The sequence below is a fragment of the Panicum virgatum genome, chromosome 9K, assembly GCF_016808335.1.
Source record: "Panicum virgatum strain AP13 chromosome 9K, P.virgatum_v5, whole genome shotgun sequence".
Lineage (NCBI taxonomy): Eukaryota > Viridiplantae > Streptophyta > Magnoliopsida > Poales > Poaceae > Panicum > Panicum virgatum.
The window spans coordinates 29,798,482-29,810,766 of NC_053144.1; the positions used below are offsets into that span (position 1 = coordinate 29,798,482).

The 12,285-nt window shown below is 45.7% G+C and overlaps 1 non-coding gene across 1 annotated transcript; it reads right to left on the reverse strand.

Annotated features, from left to right (window-relative positions):
• Positions 1–6,496: 6,496 nt before the first annotated feature.
• LOC120653025 lies at positions 6,497–6,603 on the reverse strand. Its single transcript, XR_005666723.1, has one exon. It is a non-coding gene; the product is annotated as a small nucleolar RNA R71 (small nucleolar RNA).
• Between the last annotated feature and the right edge of the window lie 5,682 nt (positions 6,604–12,285).

Genomic DNA, 12,285 nt, shown 5'->3' on the forward strand with positions numbered 1-12,285 from the left:
ATGTTCGTCTTGATCAACTCCTCGTCCTTCCCGCCAAGCCTCTTGTACAATGAGTAGGTCATAAGATTTACAATAGTCCCACCATCCACAAGCATGTGAGAAATCGGTTTCCCATTAACATGCCCCCTCATGTAAAGAGCCCTCAAATGGTTATCCGATTCCTTGGGCTTCTGAAACACAGCATCACGAGGCCCAAACTGAAGATGAGCCACCTCTTCTTCGGGAACTATGAAGTAATCCGAAGACATATGCACCACATCAATTTCCAAATTGCTGCCCTCCGGAGATGCTTCATAATCCACCAATTCCTCATCCTCCTTTGCTGGAGGAGCTGGTGGCACTTCATCAACGCGAGAAGCCGAAACAGGCATTGCTGATCCGGCTGGGCAGTCTGCACTGGACTCGACCGGTTTGACCGGTTGCTCAGACCGGTCTGACTAGTCGGGTGTTCTGGTCACCGGGGTCGATCCGACCAGTCCTGCTGTTGGCTGATCTTGACTTGCCACGCCTTGCCTTTAGGGATCATGGGTCTGTACTTGTTGAAGTATTCATCTCTCGTCTTCTCTGCCTCCTGCTCACTCTTCTCTTTATTGCGAAGCCGTTGCAGCTTCCTTTTCTACGTATGTGTCAACCCCTCTGGACACCAACAAGGTTGATGGCACTTGTCTACTATCTTGCTGCTACCGACCTCATGGTTATTGGCCGTGAATGGTTCTTGAGCGAGAGGAGTAGCCGATTTGCCAAACACCATCGGCTCTTTATCTTTATCTTGTACAACCACCATTATCTCGCCGATTTGAACAACAGCATAGGCTTTAGGCTTCTTTGAGTCAGCATTTGATTGTACTTCTAGCTTCCTCTCCTTCACACGGTATTCCAACCACGGAGAAACAATTGCACCGATCTCTGGGACTGGCCTGACCGGTCGAGCCTGCGGTGCTGGACCAGATTTGCGTGGCCCTAATCGGTCATGTACTGGCATTCTGAACCCTTCTTCCCTTTGATACGGTGGTGGATATGGTATTGGAAAGCACTGAAGCCAAATTACCTCATGCTCCCACACCGGATTAACAACATTTGATGCCGGTTGAGCCCATGGCATAGTATATATTTGTTGCGGAGGAAACTGTGGAAAATCACCGCTGCGCCTGCTGAATTCTCTTCTTGGAGGTGAAGCATTGCCTTGACGCGGTGGTGAGCGTGGTCTCTTCTTTAATGGCCGATCTCGTTGAACGGCCTTCGTGTACTTGTTCAGCAGCTGTCCAAAGGTAAGTCCCTGATTTACAATTCGACCCTGCATCTTTGGTGTGTTTTTCTTCTAAGTACCCTATTCCGGACACTTTGGCTTGAAAGTTCGGGGCTGAACTCTGGACCGGTCTAACCGGTTGTTGGATCCGGTCTGACCGGTTGGTGGCACCGGTCTGACCGGTCGCGCCTGGACAGCAGGCTAACTAATAGAATCTCCTTGCCCCCTAGTCTTAGGGACATTAACAGTGATCTTCAGCATTGATTTCCCATCAGGAGTTTTCTGCACAACAACTTCCCTGGCCAGAATCTTGTCATTACCATTCATCGGCCTTGGGTCACCAATCACAACATCTTTCCCTTTAGCTCCTTCGGCTTGATCCGGCCGAAGGAGGACTTTTGGATTTTTCAGCTGCAAAGTGTAAACAGGGAAGGGAGTCTTGTCCACTTGCATATCAGAAAGTACCAATCGTCTTTCATCTATAGCCTATTGGATCTACCGATGGAAAACATTACAATCATTAGTTGCATGCGAAAAAGAATTATGCCACTTACAATATGCATGCCTTTTTAGTTCCTCCAGCCATAGTATAGCATGAGACAAACGGATGTTTCCATGTTTAAGCAATTCATTAAAAATTCTATCACATTTAGAAAAATCAAAAGTAAATTTCATCTCATTCTGCCGATTCTTTTGAATCAGCTTAAGCAAAGGACATGTAGATGCTTTGTCCTTTGATGGCCAAACAAACTTAGCGACATACACTCCCTTTTCCTCATCGTCCGAACAATCCGAATCATTTTCAACAACATGTGTGTTGGACTGATGGGGTTTAAAAGAATCTTTTGAGTTCTTAAACTTGAACTCCACACCAATGGCTCGCATTTGCAAATGATTAACCGTAATAAAATCAAAGCCCTCAAGTTTCTCTTTCAAGTAAGAATGCAAACCGTTGTACGCCAAATCCGCTAAGTCCTTTTCAGAAAGTGACAAATTAAAGCATCGTTTTTTCATGGCTTTAAACCTCTAAAAGTAATTTAAAACCGATTCATCTCGGTTTTCCTTAATCGATGTCAAGTCCAATAATCTAACTTCGGTTTCTCCACTAAAGAAGTGATCATGAAATTTGCGCTCTAATTGATTCCAATTTAAAATTGAACCCGTGGCAAGCGAAGAAAACCAAGACAAAGCGGTCCCGGTTAATGATAGAGAAAATAAACAAACCCGTAAATCATCATTAAAACCCGCTTCTCCCAATTGCAAAATATATTGGCTAACATGTTCCCAAGTTGTGCGAGAATCATCATCATTAAATTTAACAAACTTAGGAATACGCCAACCAATAGGATAAGAAACAAAATCAAACTCAGGAGGGTATGGTTTTTGATAAAGACATGAACTACCCATATCAATCCCAAGTTTAGTCTTAAGCACCCCATGCCAGATCCTCTTTGAACATAGAGAAATCAGCTTGGTAATTACTACTGGTCGAAGCATGTAAAGAGGATGAGACACGTTGTGCACTAGGACCAGTGTAAGCCATGGTAGAATTAGGAATTGGTCCCCGTTGGGGTCCAGATCCCTATTATACTGCAGTGTGGGGTGGGGTGTACGGTACCATCTCACCAGTTCGGCTAGGGGCGGCCGAACTAGGAATAGGGGCAAGTGGTGTAGGGGATGGTGGATTCTGCACCATTGCACCAGTCTGACCACCTGGACCGGTCTGACCAGTCACCTGGACCAATCTGATCGGTCGCCTGGACCGGTCTGACCGATGGCGCGTGGACAGACGGTGGTGGTGGCCTTTGTCCTAAAAATGAGTTTGGCGGCATCCCATAAAAGTGTTCTGGGCTAGCAGATGCACTGGCCTAATTCTGATCTGGAGAATAAGTGCCATCCTCGACACTTTTGCCTTTTTTCAACGCCGCTATTTCATCGTTAATACCCACAAAAGTCTCTCCCACGGCTACTTGTGCATCAGATATTTTCTTATCGACCATGAGAGAGAATTGCTTAACTAATTCAGAGGGATCATTGGGAAGAACCTCAACCTTGTCATTGTTCAGCTTGAAAGATGGCATCACAAACTCCCTGACCCTCTTGAAAAGGCCTCCACACTCCTTCTTGAGGCCTTGAAGGAATTGCTCCTTCAAGTGTTCTTCAGCAATGAGGTAGGCCCGGCGCTCGTCTTCGGTTAGCTTCTCCATGGTTGCCTTGATGACATCATCGGTGCTGATTTCACCATGAGATCCCATCTTCTTGGAGATTTGGCTTAGATCGGTTTTAAAACCAGATTAATCTCTTCCCTAGTGGAGTCGCCAAAAAGTGTGTTGACACAGAGTCACGCCAAACACACTTGAATGCACTATAACGCACGACCAGCAAAGCTCTGGGCAGACCGGTTCCACCGACCGGTCTGACCAGTGAAGGCAGGGCTTCACAAATGCCTAGAATGGCGAGCTCGAGAGGGACCCCGTCAGAGGTCGTCATGCTAGGGTTCCACTGAGATCGGCAGGCCACTCAAAATGTCTTCAAACGCACTAGAGACGAGAGAAGAAGGCACTTAGGGTTTGGAAAAAGCTAAGGACAGAGAGACAAAAAGTAATGCGATATTTTGATTGATTCGATTGGGAATAACCTCAATCGGACTTATCCTTTATATTTATAGGCCAGGGAAGACGTACCCGTTCACGAGTAGGATTACAAAAAGACTCTTAACAAAAACCCTAACTCTACCCGGACTGCTTAGATTAGACTCGTCTAACCGGTCGACCTCTGCAGGTGCCAATTTTGGCTCTCAACACTTCCCTCGACGGCAATGATCGTCGACGTTGAGCCTTGGTCTAGGGTCGTCGGAGCTTGGGGCGGGCCCCCAACCGATGGAGCTTTAGAGTTTGCTTTTTCCACTGCGGTTCTTCTCAAAGCAGTGCGGCCATGGAGCTCCTCCCGACCTGGGGAAGGTGGCGACTGCTTCTGGTGGCCTCCGGCGATGGCCGGTGGCAGGGGATTCCAGAGGACGCAGTTTGTAGAGGTACTAGGGACCTTAGTGTAATTTTGTTATTTTTAAGGGCTGTTGACGCTCACTAATGACCATTTTCAGACGTCAACTTGATCAGAAAATCAAGAGAGTTTGCCTTTCTTATACACATTTTTATCCAATAAAGTCCCTAAACCACACTTCATCTTCTAGAAAATGCAAGTTGTGTATTTGAGCTAATATGCAGGTTGCAAGCACACTTTGGCTCGACATAAAATCATAGAAATTATCATAACACCAATTCAGGCTCTAATGGACCAAGTGTAGCCCAAGAACCCAGTTCAGACCAATCAAGACAGGCCAAGACCAACGGGGTTAGGACAAGGAGGCCCAGAACAACCTGCTGGACAAAGCTGGGGGCTATTGGAGCCTCGGGCAAGCCAACCGACCTACCTGGTCGACTGACCTGGCCCGTGGGCCCCACCGCCTCATCCATGCCACGTGTCGTCTCCTCATAGGTCCCCTAGGTCAGTTCTGCAGGTTTCACCCCGTGGCTCCCTGCTATAAATACAAGGGGGGTAGAGAATAGGACACACACACACCTCACCTCACTCACCTCTTGCTTAGTCTTTAGGCTTAGTCGAGTTTAGGAGAAGTCTAGGAATCATCGAGTCGCCGGAGTTGCTCGAGAGTTCTGGTTTGGGTTCACCTCTAGCTCTCTCTTGTAATATTCGGTTGTTTGAAATAGAATTAGACTATGGTTACCGATTTCTACTTGAAGTATGTTCTGAGTTATCGGATATATGCTTCTTGATATGGTTGCGTTATTGTTCAATGCTTGCATTGCATGATCGCCCTGTGCTTGAGATGGTTAACATATCATGCTTAGAACTCTATCAACTGCTCCAGTATTCGTATATTTGCTATAGTGTGATGTCTGTCCATCCGGAGGGTGGGGGCTCCGTGCGGGACACTAGAGTATCGCTTACTAGTGTAGACATGGTGTCTAGATTAGCTAAGATTTGCTGGATGTCAACTATACCCACGGTTTGTAGAGGTAGCCGGCAGGTGGTGACAGCCTTGTCCGAGCCCGAGTAATCCTCCATGTTCGGTATGGGGGGTAGAAGGTACATAAAGCCGCTGGGGTGTACGGGCTCCTCCCGTTGCTTCGATAGCGGTCTCCCTGTTGTGTAGTTTAATCTCTAACGATCTAACCATAAGATGGCATAGATATAGCTAGCCTAGCACAGTTGACTCGAGCTCGAACTTCTGCCTTGCTCCCAGTCTAGAGCATCTTTTATCTTTTCTTTTATTTATTTATCTAGAGGGTAGTTTTTGTGTGTGTCACACTACCTCCTACCATGTTATATATCTTACCCCTATTTATGCATGAGAATATCCAATCTAGATAAAGTTCATCAACTAGTCTATATCTCTACACTCACCGCCTTCCCTGCGGAAATATAAATGACACTCCGGTATTCTCCCGGGTAAAATGCTACAGTGCTATTCCGTGCGTTTGCGGATTTTCTTCGTGGTTCATGAAATACTGCCACCCCAAATTAGCGTATGTGGGCGTCATCGCTACTTTCCCAGTGGTTACGTTGGTAGGCGCCAACAAGTATTTTTGGCGCCATTGCCGGGGAAGGCATAGATTGAAGTATATAGACAAAGTTATGAAGAAATTCGAAATTGGTATTCTCTTGCTAAACAGGCTAACTTGGCTTTGTTTTCTTGTCTTCGTTGATATGAAAACAGGGTAGTGTATGACCGGTTTCGACTTGCCGCAAAACTTTCATTCCGATCCAGAGTCACTTTTGAGGAAAACGCGAGCTGGTCTCGTATCACCTCGGAGACCACTCTCGGCGGCCGAACTAGTTATTGCATCATTGTCAGCTTCTCAAGCTATGGCTCAGTAGACACTCCGTGATTACTCTGCTCCGTCTACTAACCAGGTCCCTACCGGGCCCAAGGTTAACACCGGAGGAGAAAATTTTGATATCAAGACGGGTCTTATTACGATGGTGTAGGCCAGCCCTTTCTGTGGCAAGGCCAATGAGGATGCCAGCGCTCATCTCCAGTAGTTCCTGGAGCTCTGCAGTACTTTTGTTATCAAGAGTGTATCGCAAGATGCAATCCGGCTCTGTCTGTTTCCGTTCTCTCTCTTGGGGAGAGCGAAGCAATGGTTTTATGCTAACAAGGCTGTTGTGGACACTTGGGACAAATGTGCCAAGGCGTTCCTCTTGAAGTTCTTCCCAACAGGCAAAACTAATGCTCTTCGTGGTCGGATTTTGAACTTCCAGCATGCATCAAATGAATCAATTTCTGAAACTTGGGAGAGACTTCAGGATTACATTCTAGCATGTCCGCACCATGGAATGGACAATTGGCTCATTCTTCAGAACTTCTACAACGGGTTGATGCAGTCATCCCGTGATCATGTGGATGCCACTGCGGGTGGAGCTTTCTTCTCGCTAACCATTGAAAGAGCTACATCTTTAATCGAGAAGATGGTTTCCAACCAAGGTTGGAGCGATGATCGCGTCCAACCACGCCAGCGAGGCATGCACTCCGTCAAGGAGGCTGACATGCTCGCTATGAAGATTGATCTCCTCAAGAAATTTGAGGATTATTCCCAAGATAAGCCTCAAATACAAATACTTCAAGCCTTGAAAACTCGCATGACGTGCGAGGCCTGTGGGAATGTTGGACATTCGGGCGACAACTGCCCAGAAACCCAAGAGGAAGCTTTATTTCTCAATGGCAACAATGGGTTTTGTCCACAAGGAGGTCAGGGGTGGAATCAACCACGCCCATACTATCAAGGAGGTAATGGAAATTCAAATTCTTTCAATCCTAACCAACCTACCTTGAGAGATCTTGTCTACGGCCAAGCGAAGATCAATGAGTCCCTTCAGAAGAAGTTGGCCGCTACAGACAAATCTATGGAGACCATCCATGCCAAGATGGACGGATTCTTCACCGCCATGAAGAACCAGATGAGTTTCAATAAGGCGACAGAAACTCAATTGGCTCAGCTAGCTGCTGCTACACCTGCTGCTGAACTAGGGAAGATTCTGGGGCAACCCGAATCAACTCTAGAGAGCATCAATGTCATAAATGTTATGTGGAAGGAGCCACTTAGCAGGACACCCCTCAGCTATGTAGAGAAGCTCACATGCCCAGGAAGAGGTGCGTGGGGCGAGTTAGTAGCTACAGTACGAGAAGATCCTGGAACCCCAGTGATCAGTTATTCAATCTTCGATTGTGAGTTTGATCATGCCCTGTGTGACCTCAGAGCCAGCGTCAACATCATGCCCAGAGTAACGTTCGAAAAGTTAGGCTATCCATCTATTTCCCCTACCACTATGTGTATTCAGCTGGTGGATTCCACGGTGAGATATCCCGAAGGAGTTGTGGAAAGGCTTATGGTGAAAGTCAAGAATACCTACATATTAGTGGACTTCGTAGTCCTTGATATGGAAGGAGATCTTGGGATCCTGCTCATACTTGGGCGCCCGTTCGTCAAGGATACAAACGCCAGAATTGATGTAGGGACAGGAAGAATCAGCCTCCGCATCATGGGAAAGACCATGAAATTCAAGTTTCAAAACAGAAGGGAGGTATTCCTGATTCATGAGGATAGCAAGAAATAGGGGTTATGGGCAGAACTCGGTTGGGATGATCAAGATTATCACTCCCGTTCCAAGCTACCTTGGGAGGATTGGGAGATTCATACTCCCCCAACCGAGCCAGTGGAAGACGACTAGAAGACCCCTGACTTCATCACTAATACAGTATGGGAAGATCTGGAGATTGTCTATCCTACATCCGAGGATCCTATTCCTGCGCCGTCTACGCCGTCAAAGAAGAACAAGAAGAAATGGTGCAAGAAAAATAAGATGTCATCGACCGCTACTACTTCTCCAGGTACGGACGAAACGACCTCAACCTCATCAGGTATGGAGAAAGATCCTGCTTTTCGGACCCTAAACCAAGAGCTAGCTTGGGGGAGGTTCCCTCCCCTAAGTCAACTGTATCCCTTTACTTGCTTTTGAATAATATTTGATAAAAACTTTCAAAACAAAATAAATATTTATTGCTTTATTTCTCTTTTTTATCATGCGCGGTAAGAATGTTTTAACTCCTTATGATAAGTTGAAAGGATGAGTTTTGCTTTGCTCTACCATGTCTGTTATGCCTAGTTCGAAAATGAGAGTTCTCTTGAGTTTAAATCTGTTGGTTATGTAAATACCTTGCCAATGAATCGGAAAGTTCCATGGGTTGCATATGCTTGATCCAAGTCTAAGTTGTTGTGAGTCTAGATATGGTAAATAAAGCTGTACAAGTTTGTTCTAGTGATGCTTGAAATCTGGAGTTGTTTTCGAAAATCTAAAAAGGCAAGTTCCCAGTGATAAGCAAAGTCCTACTAGAGCCATATGTCATATTCCCTAAAAAACTGTACACATGTGCTGCTTGACATTCTATAAGTTTTGTCAAATTGTGTGACCCTAGTGAGATGCATTTCATGCTTTCTCGATCATAAGCACATACACGTCCCATCTTTTAGCTACATTCCTACAATGGGAATTGAGCACCACCATCCATTCATCTTCCATTAATAAATGATCTAAGTTTTGGTGATCTCTCTCATAGAACATCCCTGAAATAGAATAAAGTCATATTATGGTTGCCCCAAAAAGAGAAAAGATGGCATGCCAAAGAAGCATGACCCATAAAAAAAAGAGAAAGGGGTAGCCATGTCTCAAAAAAAACAGGGATGATTCGAGAGAGAAAACCATTGCCTTAAGGAGTAAGCCACATCCATCCATCCATCAACTCATACACTTACACCTTTTGATCTATATTGCATGACTTGTTTCTCTATGGATCCTCTCTTTGACTTTACAATTTATGGAATGCAAGTATGCCCAGTTCTTATCCTACCTTGAGCTCCACAAAGGCTTTTTAGCAGTAGGAAAGACCGAAGGCAGATACTGCCCTGGTGAGGATAATAAAAGTTGAGTGCCTCGAGAGAGTCATCCTGGGAACTTTGCCATGTTTTCAAAAAATCTTTCAAAAAGTATCTCCCGATGGATTGCAGATCTATGAGCAAGCAAGTACTACTCTATGCACCGTTCTAACTCTCAACAGCCAAAGACAAGGAAACAGCTAAGAAGCCCCATGAAGGAGGAAGGTACTTGTGCAAAGGTATGATAGCCAACTTATTTAGGCTTAAAGATGAATATCTTTGCTTCAGACTCTGACATGACAGGTAAGGTACGAGTCAAAGTGATTTTCTGATCAACAACCTAATTTGACCTACTTTGCTCGGGATGAGCAAAAGACAGCTTGGGGGATCTTGTTGACGCTCACTAACGACCATTTTCAGGCGTCAACTTGATCAGAAAGTCATGAGAGTTTGCATTTCTTACACGCATCTTTATCCAATAAAGTCTCTAAACCACACTTCACCTTCTAGTAAATGCAAGTTGTGTTTTTTAGCTAATATGCAGGTTGCAAGCACACTTTGGCCCAACATAAAATCACAAAAATTATCAGAGCACCGATTCAGGCTCAAATGGACCAAGTGTAGCCCAAGAACCTAGTTCAGACCACTCAAGACAGGCCAAGACCAACAGGGTTAGGACAAGGAGGCCCAGGACATCCTGCTGGACGAAGCTGAGGCGGTTGGAGGCTCGGGCAGGCCGACCGACCTACCCGGTCGGCCAACCTGGCCCATGGGCCCCACTGTCTCATCCAAGCCACGTGTCGCCTCCTCATAGGTCTCCTAGGTTGGTTCTACAGGTTTCACCCCGTGGCTCCCTGCTATAAATACAAGGGAGGGTAGAGAATAGGACACACACACACACACACCTCACCTCACTCACCTCTTGCTTAGTCTTTAGGCTTAGTGGAGTTTAGGAGAAGTCTAGGAGTCATCGAGTCGCCGGAGTTGCTCGAGAGTTCTGATATGGGTTCATATCTAGCTCTCTCTTGTAATATTCGGTTGTTTGTAATAGAATTAGAATATGGTTACCGATATCTACTTGAAGTACGTTCTGAGTTATCGGATATATGCTTCTTGATATGGTTGCGTTATTATTCAATGCTTGCATTGCATGATCGCCCTGTGCTTGAGATGGTTAACATTTCGTGCTTAGAACTTTATCAACTGCTCCAGTATTCGTATGTTTGCTCTAGTGTGATGTATGTCCATCCGGAGGGTGAAGGCTCCGCGGGACACTAGAGTATCGCTTACTAGTGTAGACATGGTGTCTAGATTAGCTAAGAGTTGTTGGATGTCAACTATACCCACGGTTTGTAGAGGTAGTCGGCAGGTGGTGACAGCCCTATCCGAGCCCGAGTAATCCTCCACATTCGGTATGGAGAGTAGGAGGTACATAAAGCCGCCGGGGTGTACGGGCTCCTCCCGTTGCTTCAATAGTGGTCTCCCTGTTGTGTAGTTTAATCTCTGACGATCTAACCATAAGATGACATAGATATAGCTAGCCTAGCACAGTTGACTCGAGCTCTAACTTCTGCCTTGCTCCCGGCCTAGAGCATCTTTTATCTTTTCTTTTATTTATTTATCTAGAGGGTAGTTTGTGTGTGTGTCACACTACCTCCTACCACGTTATATATCTTACCCCTGTTTATGCATGAGAATATCCAATCTAGATAAACTACATCAACTAGTCTATATCTCTTCACTCACCGCCTTCCCTGCGGAAATATAAATGACACCCTGTATACTCCCAGGTAAAATGCTACAGCGGTATTCCGTGCTCTTGCGGATTTATTCGTGGTTCATGAAATACTGCCACCCCAAATTGGCGTCTGCGGGCGTCATCGCTGCTTTCCCGGTGGTGACGTTGGTAGGCGCCAACAGGGGCCGTTGTGCAAGTAGACTAGTGGAACACCTGTCTTCCGTATCTTACCTAAATGAATGTGTACTTATACCGGTCCATATACTATATCCTTAACCTATGTGTCTCTCTTCCCCTCCCCTCATTTTTCATGTTCCCTTGATTTTCGTTCTAGGATTTGTTGGAGATTTTAATCGGAATGGAGGCCCTAACCTCCTTTTATCCTTCGGGCGTTACGATCTGAGTGATTTTTCATCCTCTTATTCTTTGTGTTTTTCATATTTTATAATTTTCGGAGTATTTTTTGTGATTTTCGATTCGCAAGTTTTACTTCACCATTTCGCGAATTTCTTGCTGGATATGTTAGATCTTTTGGTGCTGCATATGTAACCGAAATTTCATTCAGATTCGTCAAGTTTTGAGGAAGTATTTTTGAATCGAAGTTCGGACTTTTCCCCTTTACTTGTGTTCGTTTTCTCGGTTCTTTACCTGAGCATGCTTGAGTAAAGGGGAGTGCAGCGTGCAGCTCGAGGCGCGAAGGGCCACTGTGCGGCAACTCGCGTCCGCGCGACGGGCGCTGCAAGGTGGCTTGTGTGGCGGCAGAGCGGCGTCCAGTGCGACGGCGCGGCACCGGGCGAGCGGCAAATGTTAGGAGTTGATCGGATTACTAGCAGTCAAACCATCGCATAAGGTCTAATAACTACTTTTTGTTCCGGAACAAAAAAAAATTCTGAACAAATTTTTTTGTATTGCTACAACAACTAAAAGTTATTTCGGGATAAAATAAAGGCTACGGGCCAGTTTGTTGGACCAGTTTAGGTCCAGTAACATAAAATCTGCAGTGGGTGACAAGTCAACCCCCCCCCCCCCCCCCCCCCCGCCCGGAAAAGCTATATGTCGCCCGTGCTATATTTGCCCATTCCATCGCCTAAAGAGAATAGCTGGCTCTAATTTGGCCCAATAAAAAGTTTGGCCCAACAATTTCTTTGCTTTCTTATACGTGCGATGGCTGGCGCCTTTGCGTTTGGACTCGTGGGCTGGAAGCCTGAAACGGGATGGCGCTGCTCTTCGTTCTTTTTTTTCCTCTTAGATTTTATCTTTTATTCTCCCTACATTCTTTTTTGTCATCATTCCATTTAATACTTACTGCAGGTATTATCCCCACACAGTCCATGCATACAAGTATACAACCA